This window comes from Lithobates pipiens, unplaced genomic scaffold (assembly GCF_037356315.1).
Source record: "Lithobates pipiens isolate NorthernLeopardFrog02 unplaced genomic scaffold, aLitPip1_a1.2 Scaffold_25, whole genome shotgun sequence".
In the NCBI taxonomy this organism is placed as follows: domain Eukaryota; kingdom Metazoa; phylum Chordata; class Amphibia; order Anura; family Ranidae; genus Lithobates; species Lithobates pipiens.
Genome location: NW_027507787.1, coordinates 216,815,118 through 216,830,716, shown reverse-complemented (window position 1 = coordinate 216,830,716; position 15,599 = coordinate 216,815,118). Strand labels below are relative to the sequence as shown.

General features: G+C 45.9%; 1 long non-coding RNA gene across 5 annotated transcripts; it reads left to right on the top strand.

The window, feature by feature from the left end:
• Nucleotides 1-2,118: 2,118 nt before the first annotated feature.
• On the top strand, nt 2,119-15,244 carry LOC143930879 (uncharacterized). 5 transcript variants are annotated; one of them, XR_013262841.1, is made up of 6 exons: nt 2,651-2,698; nt 3,106-3,172; nt 3,375-3,441; nt 3,510-3,777; nt 3,846-3,979; nt 15,104-15,244. It is a non-coding gene; the product is annotated as an uncharacterized LOC143930879 (long non-coding RNA). The 5 variants fall into 5 exon arrangements; XR_013262842.1 differs by lacking the exon at nt 15,104-15,244 and adding an exon at nt 4,048-4,146; XR_013262840.1 differs by lacking the exons at nt 2,651-2,698; nt 3,846-3,979; nt 15,104-15,244 and adding exons at nt 2,119-2,156; nt 2,564-2,630 and having other exon boundaries at nt 3,510-3,793.
• Nucleotides 15,245-15,599: the final 355 nt, after the last annotated feature.

The window sequence follows — 15,599 nt, the reverse complement described above, 5'->3', positions numbered from 1 at the left end:
ACACTGGAGCGATGCGGGAACGCCACGAATGCGCGGCGGGTTCCCGCATCGCATGCCTCCCGGCGGCAGTTCACACTGCCCTATGCGAACTGCTGGGAGTGTCAGTGAAATGTTACTGACACCCCCAGATCAGTTCGCATATCGCAGTGCGATCTGCAAACTCGGATCGCATGGTGTGAACACCCATGCGATCCGATTCTGCTGCGGGCCAAAAAAAGGGTCCCGTGCGAATTTGCGGCGGGTGCGGCGGGTGTGGCGGGTGCGGCGAATGGCTGAACTCGAATCGCACAGAGATCGGATGTGATTTGCACTGCAGTGCGGTGCGAATCACATCCGTTCTCAAACCGCTGCAATCTGAACCCAGCCTTAGTGACACTGGCGACGGGGGGTGATCACGGGGTTAAACCTTTATTGGGGGGGTTAGGGGGGTACCTTAGAACTAAAGGGGGCTAACCCTAACTGCCCTAACAGTTATTAGTCACAAATGACACCCGCCGGGTGATCAGGGGGTTAAACCTTTATTAGGTAATAAATGGCGGGTGCCCTGAAACTATAAAAAAATAACTAACCAACCAGCGTCACCTGTAACAGTTATATGGTGATCACTGGTGAAAGGGTTAACTAGGGGGCAATCAGGGGGCTTTATGCGGTAGTATATGGGGGTCCCTGGCGCTATAAAAAGCTGCGGCGAACCTAAATACCTACCTGCCTAACTAGCGTCACCTGTGACACTAATACGGCGATCAGAAAAATGATCGCTTATTAGGCTGGGTTCACACTGGAGCGATGCGGAAACGCCGCGAATCCGCGGCGGGTTCCCGCATCGCATGCCTCCCGGCGGCAGTTCACACTGCCCTATGCGAACTGCTGGGAGTGTCAGTGAAATGTTACTGACACCCCCAGATCAGTTCGCATATCGCAGTGCGATCTGCAAACTCGGATCGCATGGTGTGAACACCCATGCGATCCGATTCTGCTGCGGGCCAAAAAAAGGGTCCCGTGCGAATTTGCGGCGGGTGCGGTGGGTGTGGCGGGTGCGGCGAATGGCTGAACTCGAATCGCACAGAGATCGGATGTGATTTGCACTGCAGTGCGGTGCGAATCACATTCGTTCTCATAAACCGCTGCAATGTGAACCCAGCCTTAGTGACACTGGCGACGGGGGGTGATCACGGGGTTAAACCTTTATTGGGGGGGTTAGGGGGGTACATCAGAACTAAAGGGGGCTAACTCTAACTGCCCTAACAGTTATTACAGTCACAAATGACACCAATGCAAAAAAAAAAAAAAAAAAAAATGACATTGGTGTCACTGTGACTGGGGGGCAGGGGTAATTGGGGGGGTGATCGGGGGGTAAAGGGGGGGTGTGAGTGTGCCTGGCATGTTCTACTGTGTGTGTAGAGTGTTGGTGCAACTCACCGATCCGCTCTCCTCCGTGTCGGAACGGAAAATACCGACACGGAGGAGAGAATACATCACTTCCTCTCCTGTGTTTACATTACAGGAGAGGAAGTGATGTCACGGGGGATTTCCATTCGTCGAGAGCGATCGCGAGGGGGTGGCCATGAATGAATGGCCGCCCCCTCATCCCGGATCGCTCTCGAAGAAATGCCGACCGCCGCAGGCACCGGGGGGGGGCCCGATCGGGCCCCCCACCCGCGGGCAGGCAGGGACTTATATATACGCCCATATGCCTGCCCGTGCCATTCTGCCGACGTATATCGTCGTGCGGCGGTCGGCAAGTGGTTAAGCTGCAAAAAAAGCTCAAAAAAGCAGCTGTAAAAACGTCCGTGTGCATGAGGCCTAAAGCTTCCTATCCGTGTGAAGTTGACCGTTTATATATTTTTTTATGTATCTGGCACTCTCAATTTCTTTGAAAGCATTTTTTTTTCACACTATGCCCAAAAGGTTGCCCCTGGATTACAGCAACTTTCATCTTGTGCTGCTTCATACTATTTTCAGCACTCCACCATCAAAACCGGAGTTAATGTAATCAAATCCACACATCCTGGAACCCCACATCTGCCATCAACCTCCCCCACGAATGCGCCCCCCCCCCTTCCTCAGGCTGCTAAATCTAAAATGCCCGGGCCTATTTTTTGCCCCAGTCCAGGCCTGGTGAGCAGTAAAGTGTTCAGTTTGAAGTAGATGGGGAGGTATAAACGCAGATTTACCACAGAAGCATGTGAGCAGTAAAGTGTTCAGTTTTAAGTAGGTGGGGAAGTATAAACGCAGATTTTCCAAAGCATGTGAGCAGTAAAGTAAGTGTTCAGTTTGACGTAGATGGGGAGGTATAAACGCAGATTTACCACAGAAGCATGTGAGCAGTAAAGTGTTGTGTTTGAAGTAGATGGGGAGGTATAAACGCAGATTTACCAAAGAAGCATGTGAGCAGTAAAGTAAGTGTTCAGTTTGAAGTAGATGGGGAGGTATAAATGCAGATTTTCCACAGAAGCATGTGAGCAGTAAAGTGTTCAGTTTGAAGTAAATGGGGAGGTATAAACGCAGATTTACCACAGAAGCATGTGAGCAGTAAAGTGTTCTGTATGAAGTAGATGGGGAGGTATAAACGCAGATTTACCACAGAAGCATGTGAGCAGTAAAGTGTTCAGTTTGAAGTAGATGGGGAGGTATAAACGCAGATTTACCAAAAGAAGCATGTGAGCAGTAAAGTGTTCAGTTTGAAGTAGATGGGGAGGTATAAACGCAGATTTACCACAGAAGCATGTGAGCAGTAAAGTGTTCAGTTTTAAGTAGGTGGGGAAGTATAAACGCAGATTTTCCAAAGCATGTGAGCAGTAAAGTAAGTGTTCAGTTTGACGTAGATGGGGAGGTATAAACGCAGATTTACCACAGAAGCATGTGAGCAGTAAAGTGTTGTGTTTGAAGTAGATGGGGAGGTATAAACGCAGATTTACCAAAGAAGCATGTGAGCAGTAAAGTAAGTGTTCAGTTTGAAGTAGATGGGGAGGTATAAATGCAGATTTTCCACAGAAGCATGTGAGCAGTAAAGTGTTCAGTTTGAAGTAAATGGGGAGGTATAAACGCAGATTTACCACAGAAGCATGTGAGCAGTAAAGTGTTCTGTATGAAGTAGATGGGGAGGTATAAACGCAGATTTACCACAGAAGCATGTGAGCAGTAAAGTGTTCAGTTTGAAGTAGATGGGGAGGTATAAACGCAGATTTACCAAAAGAAGCATGTGAGCAGTAAAGTGTTCAGTTTGAAGTAGATGGGGAGGTATAAACGCAGATTTACCAAAGAAGCATGTGAGCTGTAAAGTGTTCAGTTTGAAGTAAATGGGGAGGTATAAACGCAGATTTACCACAGAAGCATGTGAGCAGTAAAGTGTTCTGTATGAAGTAGATGGGGAGGTATAAACGCAGATTTACCACAGAAGCATGTGAGCAGTAAAGTGTTCAGTTTGAAGTAGATGGGGAGGTATAAACGCAGATTTACCAAAAGAAGCATGTGAGCAGTAAAGTGTTCAGTTTGAAGTAGATGGGGAGGTATAAACGCAGATTTACCAAAGAAGCATGTGAGCAGTAAAGTGTTCAGTTTGAAGTAGATGGGGAGGTATAAACGCAGATTTACCACAGAAGCATGTGAGCAGTAAAGTGTTGAGTTTGAAGTAGATGGGGAGGTATAAATGCAGATTTACCACAGAAGCATGTGAGCAGTAAAGTGTTCAGTTTGAAGTAGATGGGGAGGTATAAACGCAGATTTACCACAGAAGCATGTGAGCAGTAAAGTGTTCAGTTTGAAGTAGATGGGGAGGTATAAACGCAGATTTACCAAAAGAAGGATGTGAGCAGTAAAGTGTTCAGTTTGAAGTAGATGGGGAGGTATAAACGCAGATTTACCAAAGAAGCATGTGAGCAGTAAAGTGTTCAGTTTGAAGTAGATGGGGAGGTATAAACGCAGATTTACCACAGAAGCATGTGAGCAGTAAAGTGTTCAGTTTGAAGTAGATGGGGAGGTATAAACGCAGAATTACCAAAAGAAGCATATGAGCAGTAAAGTTTTCAGTATGAAGTAGATGGGGAGGTATAAACGCAGATTTACCACAGAAGCATGTGAGCAGTAAAGTGTTCAGTTTGAATTAGATGGGGAGGTATGAACGCAGATTTACCAAAGAAGCATGTGAGCAGTAAAGTGTTCAGTTTGAAGTAAATGGAGAGGTATAAACGCACATTTACCAAAGAAGCATGTGAGCAGTAAAGTATTCAGTCTGAAGTAGATGAGGAGGTATAAACGCAGATTTACCAAAGAAGCATGTGAGCTGTAAAGTGTTCAGTTTGAAGTAGATGGGGAGGTATAAACGCAGATTTTACCACAGAAGCATGTGAGCAGTAAAGTGTTCAGTTTGAAGTAGATGGGGAGGTATAAACGCAGATTTACCAAAGAAGTATGTGAGCAGTAAAGTGTTCAGTTTGAAGTAAATGGGGAGGAATAAATGGAGATTTACCAAAGAAACATGTGAGCAGGAAAGTGTTCCGTTTGAAGTAGATGGGGAGGAATAAACGCAGATTTACCAAAGAAGCATGTGAGCAGTAAAGTGTTCAGTTTGAAGTAGATGGGGAGGTATAAACGCAGATTTACCAAAGAAACATGTGAGCAGTAAAGTGTTCAGTTTGAAGTAGATGGGGAGGTATAAACGCAGATTTACCACAGAAGCATGTGAGCAGTAAAGTGTTCAGTATAAAGTAGATGGGTAGGTATAAACGCAGGTTTACCAAAGAAGCATGTGAGCAGTAAAGTGTTCATTTTAAAGTATATGGGGAGGTATAAACGCAGATTTACCAAAGAAGCATGTGAGCAGTAAAGTGTTCAGTTTGAAGTAGGTGTGGAGGTATAAACGCAGATTTACCACAGAAGAATGTGAGCAGTAAAGTGTTCAGTTTGAAGTAGATGGGGAGGTATAAACGCAGATTTACCAAAGGAGCATGTGAGCAGTAAAGTAAGTGTTCAATTTGAAGTAGATGGGAGGTATAAACACAGATTTACCACAGAAGTATGTTATGAGCAGTAAAGTGTTCAGTTTTAAGTAGGTGGGGAGGTATAAACGCAGATTTACCAAAGAAGCATGTGAGCAGTAAAGTAAGTGTTCAATTTGAAGTAGATGGGAGGTATAAACACAGATTTACCACAGAAGTATGTGATGAGCAGTAAAGTGTTCAGTTTGAAGTAGATGGGGAGGCATAAACGCAGATTTACCAAAATAGCATGTGAGCAGTAAAGTAAGTGTTCAATTTGAAGTACATGGGAGGTATAAACACAGATTTACCACAGAAGCATGTGAGCAGTAAAGTAAATGTTCAGTTTGAAGTAGGTGGGGAGGTATAAACGCAGATTTACCACAGAAGTATGTGAGCAGTAAAGTAAATGTTCAGTTTGAAGTAGGTGTGGAGGTATAAACGCAGATTTACCACAGAAGTATGTGAGCAGTAAAGTAAATGTTCAGTTTAAAGTAGATGGGGAGGTATAAACGCAGATTTACCAAAATAGCATGTGAGCAGTAAAGTAAATGTTCAGTTTGAAGTAGATGGGAAGGTATAAACACAGATTTTTACCACAGAAGTATGTGAGCAGTAGGGATGAGCTTCGTGTTCGATTCGAACGCAAGTTCGACTCGAACATCGGTCGTTCGTGCGTTCGCCGAATTCCGAACGTTTGGGCCGTTCGCGGGAAAATTCGTGTGGCCCACAATGCACTGCGATGGCGCAATGCATTGCTGTCTCACGATTGGCCAAGCATGCACTGTGACCCCGCATGCTTGGCCAATCGCAGCGCCAGCAGCGAGGAGAGCCATGGTTGGCCACAGGCATCCTGCCTGTGGCCAATCATAGCTCAGGCTGTGTAGTGCACGCCCCACACTATATAAGGCCGCCATAGCGGCGGCCTCGTGTAGTGTGTTGGCGTCTGAAGCAGTGGGTGTTCTGTGTACCTTCAACACAGTTACACACCAATCGTTTTTGGCTGATTTACTATCTTGCTCTTGTGTAGTGGTTACTGTCTGTGCCCTGACCGCAGTATACACCACTATATTCACCTCACCTATATAGCTAGTGATCTATCTTTAATAATAGAGCTTGCAGTCAGTAGTGTTAGTGCGTGCTGTCTGCGTGCTCTGTACCCAGTACATACCACTATATACACCTACATAGCTGTTCTCTATTTGAGCACAATTGTCATCTGCAGGAGTTATTGGAAGTTGTGTGTGCTTCCAGCACAGCACAGTATACATCTGTATATACCCCTTTAACTCTGCTGTTTTCTGGTTATTGTCTGCGTGCCCTGACCGCAGTATACACCGTGATATTCACATCACCTATATAGCTAGTGGTCCATCTTTAACAATAGAGCTTGCAGTCAGTAGTGTCACTCAGGAGATAGTGCGTGCTGTGTGCGTGCTCTGTACCCAGTACATACCGCTATAATCCACCTACATAGCTGTTCTCTATTTGGGCCCGATTGTCATCTGCAGGAGTTATTGGAAGTTGTGTGTGCTTCCAGCACAGCACAGTATACATCTGTATATACCCCTTTAACTCTGCTGTTCTATAAAAAAGGCATCTGCAGGAGTTAGTGGGTGTTGTGTGCCTCCAGCACAATATAAACTACCCAACTACTGTTTTACCCAACTCCCTTCAGGCCATTACCATGTCTGGAAGGCCAGCAAGGAGAGGCAGACAGGCGCGAGCCGATAAAAGAGGGCAAGCAGGCTCTGTGTCTAGAGACAACAGTGCTGGTCGTGGACGCGGTGCATTGTCATCAGCACGTGGCCATGGGACATGCTTGTCCTTCTTTTCTGCAGCTGGACATGTTGAACCGCAACATGCCAACGACTTGGTAGAGTGGATGACCAAGCCCTCTTCATCCTCCTCATCCTCTCTCACCCAGTCTCAGGGTAGTAGAAAAGCAGCTGCCAACACATCGTCGTCCCTCCTCTCAATGTCATCATCAGTGACTCCTTCCCTAGACCCACCACGTCCTCCTGAGGAGTCTCCTGAACTCTTTGAGCACAGTGTTGGGTACATGCTCCAGGAGGATGCCCAGTGTTTGGTGGGCCCTGATGATGACACTCAGCTAGAGGAAGGCAGTAGCGTGAGCGCAGAGAGAGAGGATGCTCAAGAAGCACAGCAATCTGGCAGTCATGTTCCACAAGCTGCAGCATACTGCCAGGTTTGCTACAGCGATGAAGAGGGAGGGGATGATGAGGGCACTGACTCCACGTGGGTGCCTGGAAGGAGGGAGGAGGAGGAGGAGGAGGCACATGTCCAACGAGGCAGGATGCCCTCCGGGGGCCAGCTTAGGGGCAGCACACCGACTGAATCACACCGCAGAGCTCCGCCTGCGCAGAGCGCTTCCTCTGCGCGTTATTCTAAAAGTTCTTTGGTGTGGGCCTTTTTTGAGACGAGTGCATCAGATCGCACCGCTGCTATTTGCAACATATGTCTCAAGCGTATCTCACGTGGCCAAAACATCAGCCGCTTGGGCACCACATGCTTGACCAGACATATGTTGACCTGCCATGCAGCTCGTTGGCAAGCATACCTCAAAGACCCACACCAAAGAACAAAGCGGACCTCTCCTTGCTCCTCATCAGCTGGCATCTCCAACCCCACTAGACCTTCAGTCCTCTCTGAAACCTGCTCTTAGAGGAATGAAGGTGTAGAATTAGGTGTGTCACAGCCAAGTGCTTCCGGGAACTCTGCTAGTGGTACATCCACGTCCGATTATAGCAGGCAAATGTCCCTGCCCCAGCTGCTGGACCGGCGGAAGAAATTTACTCCCAGCCATCCACATGCCCAGCGGTTGAATGCTAGCTTGGCTAAATTGCTAGCACTTCAACTGCTGCCCTTTCAGTTGGTAGACTCGGCCCCCTTCCGTGAGTTTGTACAATGTGCGGTTCCTCAGTGGCAGGTCCCCAAACGCCACTTTTTCTCACGGAAGGCGATTCCGGCTCTCTACCGGCATGTGGAAGGCAATGTTCTTGCCTCGCTGGACAGGGCGGTCAGCGGTAAGCATGGACAGGGACGTTACCTGTCTTTCACGGCCCATTGGGTCACTCTTCTGGCTGCTGGGAAGGATGCAGGACAAGGTGCAGTAGTGTTGGAGGTTGTTCCGCCACCACGCCTCCAAAATGCTACTATTGGTTGTGACACACCTCTCTCCTCCACCCCCTCCTCTTCTTCTTCCTCCATGGCCTCTTCCAGTGCTCTGTCCTCAGAACCAGCGGTGCTCCGTAGGCGTTGCAGGGGCTACGCAAGTACGCAGACAAAACGATGCCATGCCGTGCTTGCGCTGGTTTGTTTGGGGGACAGGAGCCACACTGGGGCGGATGTTTTGTCAGCTCTGCAGGGGCAGGCCGAGAGGTGGTTGACGCCACGCCAGCTTAAGCCAGGAATGGTGGTTTGCGACAATGGCACCAACCTCCTCTCCGCCCTCCGACAGGGACAACTGACCCATGTGCCCTGTGTAGCTCACGTCCTTAACCTGGTGGTGCAGCAGTTCTTGGGCAGGTACCCCGGCTTACAGGATGTCCTGAAACAGGCCAGGAGAGTCTGTGTGCATTTCCGCCGATCATTTAATGCCTGTGCTCGGCTGGCTGAGCTCCAAAAGGAGTTGAACCTGCCCAAGAACCGCCTTATATGTGACATGCCCACCAGATGGAACTCAACATTGGCCATGCTGCAGCGGCTGCACACGCAGCAGAGGGCCATCAATGAGTACCTGTGCGACTACGGCACCAGGACAGGGTCAGGGGAGCTTGGTTTTTTCTCACCACGCCAGTGGGGCATGATCAGGGATGCATGCACTGTCCTGTCACCGTTTGAGGAGGCCACAAGGATGGTGAGCAGTGACAGTGCATGCATCAGTGACACTGTACCTCTTGTCCACCTCTTGGAGCATACGCTGCGTGGAATAATGGACAGGGCACTTGAGGCAGAACAGAGGCAGGAAGAGGAGGACTTCCTTGCCTCTCAAGGCCCCCTTTATCCAGACAGTGTTCCTGCTGTGCCACCCATCACACAGGAAGAGGGTGAGGAGGAGGAAGAGGAGGAGGAGGATGATTGTGTCAGCATGGAGGTGGAGGCTGGCACTCAGCATCAGCATCAGCAGCAGCAGTCTTATAGGGATGATTTACAGTCCCAAGAAACACGTGGACTTGTACGTGGCTGGGAGGAGGTAGCTGCGGATCATGTTGTCCTTAGTGACCCAGAGGACTCCGGACCGAATGCCTCAGCTAACCTACGCTGCATGGCCTCCCTGATCCTGCAAAGCCTGCGGAAGGATCCTCGTATTCTTCGGATCAAGGAGAGGGACCATTACTGGCTGGCCACTCTCCTTGATCCACGGTACAAGGGTAAGGTTGCCGACCTTATCTTGCCATCGCAGAGGGAGCAGAGGATGAGACATCTCCGGGAGGCCTTGCAGAAAGCTCTGTGCAACGCGTTCCCAGAGACTGGGAGGTCACAAACTCCTGGTCCTGGACAACGTGTTGCTGAGGCATCAGTCAGAAGGAGCGGTGGAGAAGGTGGCCGTCTGACTGATGCTTTCAGACAATTTTTTAGTCCGCAGCCCCAAGGTATGATTGGTTCCAGCACCCATCGCCAGCGTCTAATTTACATGGTGCAGGAATACCTAGGGGCAAGGTCAGACTTGGACACCTTTCCCACTGAAAATCCTCTGGCTTACTGGGTCTTGAGGATGGATCACTGGCCAGAGCTTGCACAGTATGCAATTGAGCTACTGGCCTGTCCTGCATCCAGCGTTCTTTCGGAACGCACCTTCAGTGCTGCTGGTGGCTTCGTTACCGATCACAGGGTGCGCCTGTCCACCGAATCAGTTGATCGACTGACCTTCATCAAGATGAATCAGTCTTGGATCACCCACAGCTACCAAGCACCTGAAGCTGATGTAACCGAATAATTTTTTTTGAAATACCACATCCCTTCAAGACTGCCTATGCTGATGCTGAGTGACTGCCCTGTTATGTTGATTGTCTATCCTCTTCCTCCTCCGCTGATATGTTGGAAGAACATTTTTGGTTCTGGGTGATGCCAGCAGCCCAATTTTTCTGCCCCTGTTTAACAGGGGCGTTTAAGTACAATTTTTGATGCAATGCTTTGCAGCAGGGCTAATTCCTGCAATAAAACTAGAGTATATGGCAGAGGTTGCAGTGTGATGGCACCAGTGCCTAAGGCCCAATTTTTCTGCCCCTGTTTAACAGGGGCGTTTAAGTACAATTTTTGATGCAATGCTTTGCAGCAGGGCTAATTCCTGCAATAAAACTAGAGTATATGGCAGAGGTTGCAGTGTGATGGCACCAGTGCCTAAGGCCCAATTTTTCTGCCCCTGTTTAACAGGGGCGTTTAAGTACAATTTTTGATGCAATGCTTTGCAGCAGGGCTAATTCCTGCAATAAAACTAGAGTATATGGCAGAGGTTGCAGTGTGATGGCACCAGTGCCTAAGGCCCAATTTTTCTGCCCCTGTTTAACAGGGACATGTAATTACAATTCTTGATATAATATTTCACAGGAGGGCCCCTTCCTGTGCCCACCCAGAGTAACGGTGAGGACTTATAGTGTTGTGGCACCAGCACCACAACCACCAAAGGTCAATTTTTCTACCACTGTTCAACAATGGCATGTAATTACAATTCTTGATATAATCGTTCACAGCAGGGCGCTCCAGCGCCCACCAAGAGTCACTTTGAGGGCTTACAATGTTGTGGCAAAACCAACACCTTGTTCCGCCATTTCTGCAGAGCATATAGGGCAGGCCCCTACTTTCAAACATCCAATTTACAAACATCTCATACTTGCAAACGGAAGGAGACAACAGCAAGTGAGATGAAAAAAGATGGACGACAAAACAAATTATACAGGGGTGATAACCCTTCCCTATGTTTTCCAAAAAGCTTAAAAATAGTTTTTTTGACTGGAGCTACACTTTAAAAATGTACCAGTTGAAAATTACAAACAGATTCAACTTAACACAACAAACCTACACAGTCCCTGTCTTGTTTGCACCGCCTGTATACTGCTGTTCTGAGTATATAGGGCCTGGGGGCCACACACATTTCCTTTTTTTAATATGGGTACGGGGTTCCCCTTAATATGCGTACAAGTCCCAAATAGGCTGGTAATGGGCAGGGAGGGCTACCCATGCCATTTTTCTGAATGATTTTCAACCATATTGCAGGAACCAGATATAACATTAAAACCGCAAGCAGTTTTAAATGGTGTTATTTACGTTTAATGTCATTTTGTGCAGGGACTGTTCTAAACACGGGAAACACGTGGCACTTCACAGGCATACTACAGACACCCCCCAGGCACCATATTTAAAGGAATATTTCATTTTTTTTTCACTTTAATCGTCATTAAAATCAGTGCTCCCGCCAAAACGGCCGCTTTTAAAACTTTTTTTTGCATTGACCCATGTCCCCTGAGGCAGGAGTCAGGTCCCCAAACCCTTTTTAGGACAGTATCTTGCATATCAGCCGTTAAAATTAGCACTTTCCATTTCGAACGTTCGAGTCCCATAGACTTCAATGGGGTTCTAACGTTCGTTACGAACGCAGGGTCCGTTCGAAAGTTCTGGTGCGAACCGAACCGGGGGGTGTTCGGCTCATCCCTAGTGAGCAGTAAAGTGTTCAGTTTGAAGTAGATGGGGAGGTATAAACGTAGATTTACCACAGAAGCATGTGAGCAGTAGAGTGTTCAGTTTGAAGTAGATTTGGAGGTATAAACGCAGATTTACCAAAATAGCATGTGAGCAGTAAAGTAAGTGTTCAGTTTTAAGTAGATGGGGAGGCATAAACGCAGATTTTCCAAAGAAGCATGTGAGCAGTAAAGTGTTCAGTTTGAAGTAGATGGGGAGGTATAAACGCAGATTTACCAAAGAAGCATGTGAGCAGTAAAGTAAGTGTTCAGTTTGAAGTAGATGGGGAGGTATAAATGCAGATTTACCAAAGACGCATGTGAGCAGTAAAGTAAATGTTCAGTTTGAAGTAGATGGGAAGGTATAAACGCATATTTACCACAGAAGTATGTGAGCAGTAAAGTGTTCAGTTTGAAGTAGATGGGGAGGTATAAACGCAGATTTACCAAAGAAGCATGTGAGCAGTAAAGTAAATGTTCAGTTTGAAGTAGGTGGGGAGGTATAAACGCAGATTTACCAAAATAGCATGTGAGCAGTAAAGTAAGTGTTCAATTTGAAGTAGATGGGGAGGTATAAACGCAGATTTACCAAAGATGCATGTGAGCAGTAAAGTAAATGTTCAGTTTGAAGTAGATAGGGAGGTATAAACGCAGATTTACCAAAATAGCATGTGAGCAGTAAAGTGTTCAGTTTGAAGTAGATGGGGAGGTAGAAACGTAGATTTACCACAGAAGCATGTGAGCAGTAAAGTGTTCAGTTTGAAGTAGATGGGGAGGTAGAAACGTAGATTTACCAAAGATGCATGTGAGCAGTAAAGTAAATGTTCAGTTTGAAGTAGATGGGGAGGTATAAACGCAGATTTACCAAAATAGCATGTGAGCAGTAAAGTGTTCAGTTTGAAGTAGATGGGGAGGTAGAAACGTAGATTTACCACAGAAGCATGTGAGCAGTAAAGTGTTCAGTTTGAAGTAGATGGGGAGGTAGAAACGTAGATTTACCACAGAAGCATGTGAGCAGTAAAGTGTTCAGTTTGAAGTAGATAGGGAGGTATAAATGCAGATTTACCAAAATAGCATGTGAGCAGTAAAGTAAGTGTTCAGTTTTAAGTAGGTGGGGAGGTATAAACACAGATTTACCAAAGAAACATGTGAGTAGTAAAGTAAGTGTTCAGTTTGAAGTAGGTGGGGAGGTATAAACGCAGATTTACCACAGAAGCATGTGAGCAGTAAAGTGTTCAGTTTGAAGTAGGTGGGGAGGTATAAACACACATTTACCACAGAAGCATGTGAGCAGTAAAGTGTTCAGTTTGAAGCAGGTGGGGAGGTATAAACGCAGATTTACCACAGAAGTATGTGAGCAGTAAAGTGTTCAGTTTGAAGTAGGTGGGGAGGTATAAACGCAGATTTACCAGAGAAGCATGTGAGCAGTAAAGTGTTCAGTTTGAAGTAGATAGGGAGGTATAAACGCAGATTTACCACAGAAGTATATGAGCAGTAAAGTAAATGTTCAGTTTAAAGTAGATGGGGAGGTATAAACGCAGGTTTACCAAAGAAGCATGTGAGCAGTAAAGTGTTCATTTTAAAGTATATGGGGAGGTATAAACGCAGATTTACCAAAGAAGCATGTGAGCAGTAAAGTGTTCAGTTTGAAGTAGGTGTGGAGGTATAAACACAGATTTACCACAGAAGAATGTGAGCAGTAAAGTGTTCAGTTTGAAGTAGATGGGGAGGTATAAATGCAGATTTACCAAAACAACATGTGAGCAGTAAAGTGTTCAGTTTGAAGTAGATAGGGAGGTATAAACGCAGATTTACCAAAACAGCTTGTGAGCAGTAAAGTGTTCAGTTTGAAGTAGATGGGGAGGTATAACCGCAGATTTACCAAAGGAGCATGTGAGCAGTAAAGTAAGTTTTCAATTTGAAGTAGATGGGGAGGTATAAACACAGATTTACCACAGAAGCATGTGAGCAGTAACGTAAATGATCAGTTTGAAGTAGATTGGGAGGTATAAACGCAGATTTACCAAAATAGCATGTGAGCAGTAAAGTAAGTGTTCAGTTTGAAGTAGATGGGGAGGTATAAACGCAGATTTACCAAAATAGCATGTGAGCAGTAAAGTAAGTGTTCAGTTTGAAGTAAGTGGGGAGGTATAAACGCAGATTTACCACAGAAGTATGTGAGCAGCAAAGTGTTCAGTTTGAAGTAGATAGGGAGGTATAAACGCAGATTTACCACAGAAGCATGTGAGCAGTAAAGTGTTCAGTTTGAAGCAGGTGGGGAGGTATAAACGCAGATTTACCACAGAAGTATGTGAGCAGTAAAGTAAATGTTCAGTTTGAGGTAGATGGGGAGGTATAAACGCAGATTTACCACAGAAGTATGTGAGCAGTAAAGTGTTCAGTTTGAAGTAGGTGGGGAGGTATAAACGCAGATTTACCACAGAAGCATGTGAGCCGTAAAGTGTTCAGTTTGAAGTAGATGGCGAGGTATAAACGCAGATTTACCAAAGAAGCATGTGAGCAGTAAAGTGTTCAGTTTGAAGTAGATGGGGAGGTATAAACACAGATTTACCACAGAAGCATGTGAGCAGTAAAGTGTTCAGTTTGAAGCAGGTGGGGAGGTATAAACGCAGATTTACCACAGAAGTATGTGAGCAGTAAAGTAAATGTTCAGTTTGAAGTAGATGGGGAGGTATAAACGCAGGTTTACCAAAGAAGCATGTGAGCAGTAAAGTGTTCATTTTAAAGTATATGGGGAGGTATAAACGCAGATTTACCACAGAAGAATGTGAGCAGTAAAGTGTTCAGTTTGAAGTAGATGGGGAGATATGAACGCAGATTTACCACAAAAGCATGTGAGCAGTAAAGTGTTCAGTTTGAAGTAGATGGGGAGGTATAAACGCAAATTTACCAAAACAGCTTGTGAGCAGTAAAGTGTTCAGTTTGAAGTAGATGGGGAGGTATAAACGCAGATTTACCAAAGGAGCATGTGAGCAGTAAAGTGTTCAGTTTGAAGTAGATGGGGAGGTATAAACGCAAATTTACCAAAACAGCTTGTGAGCAGTAAAGTGTTCAGTTTGAAGTAGATGGGGAGGTATAAACGCAGGTTTACCAAAGAAGCATGTGAGCAGTAAAGTGTTCATTTTAAAGTATATGGGGAGGTATAAACGCAGATTTACCACAGAAGAATGTGAGCAGTAAAGTGTTCAGTTTGAAGTAGATGGGGAGATATGAACGCAGATTTACCACAAAAGCATGTGAGCAGTAAAGTGTTCAGTTTGAAGTAGATGGGGAGGTATAAACGCAAATTTACCAAAACAGCTTGTGAGCAGCAAAGTGTTCAGTTTGAAGTAGATAGGGAGGTATAAACGCAGATTTACCACAGAAGCATGTGAGCAGTAAAGTGTTCAGTTTGAAGCAGGTGGGGAGGTATAAACGCAGATTTACCACAGAAGCATGTGAGCAGTAAAGTGTTCAGTTTGAAGTAGATGGGGAGGTATAAACACAGATTTACCACAGAAGCATGTGAGCAGTAAAGTGTTCAGTTTGAAGCAGGTGGGGAGGTATAAACGCAGATTTACCACAGAAGTATGTGAGCAGTAAAGTAAATGTTCAGTTTGAAGTAGATGGGGAGGTATAAACGCAGGTTTACCAAAGAAGCATGTGAGCAGTAAAGTGTTCATTTTAAAGTATATGGGGAGGTATAAACGCAGATTTACCACAGAAGAATGTGAGCAGTAAAGTGTTCAGTTTGAAGTAGATGGGGAGATATGAACGCAGATTTACCACAAAAGCATGTGAGCAGTAAAGTGTTCAGTTTGAAGTAGATGGGGAGGTATAAACGCAAATTTACCAAAACAGCTTGTGAGCAGTAAAGTGTTCAGTTTGAAGTAGATGGGGAGGTATAAACGCAGATTTACCAAAG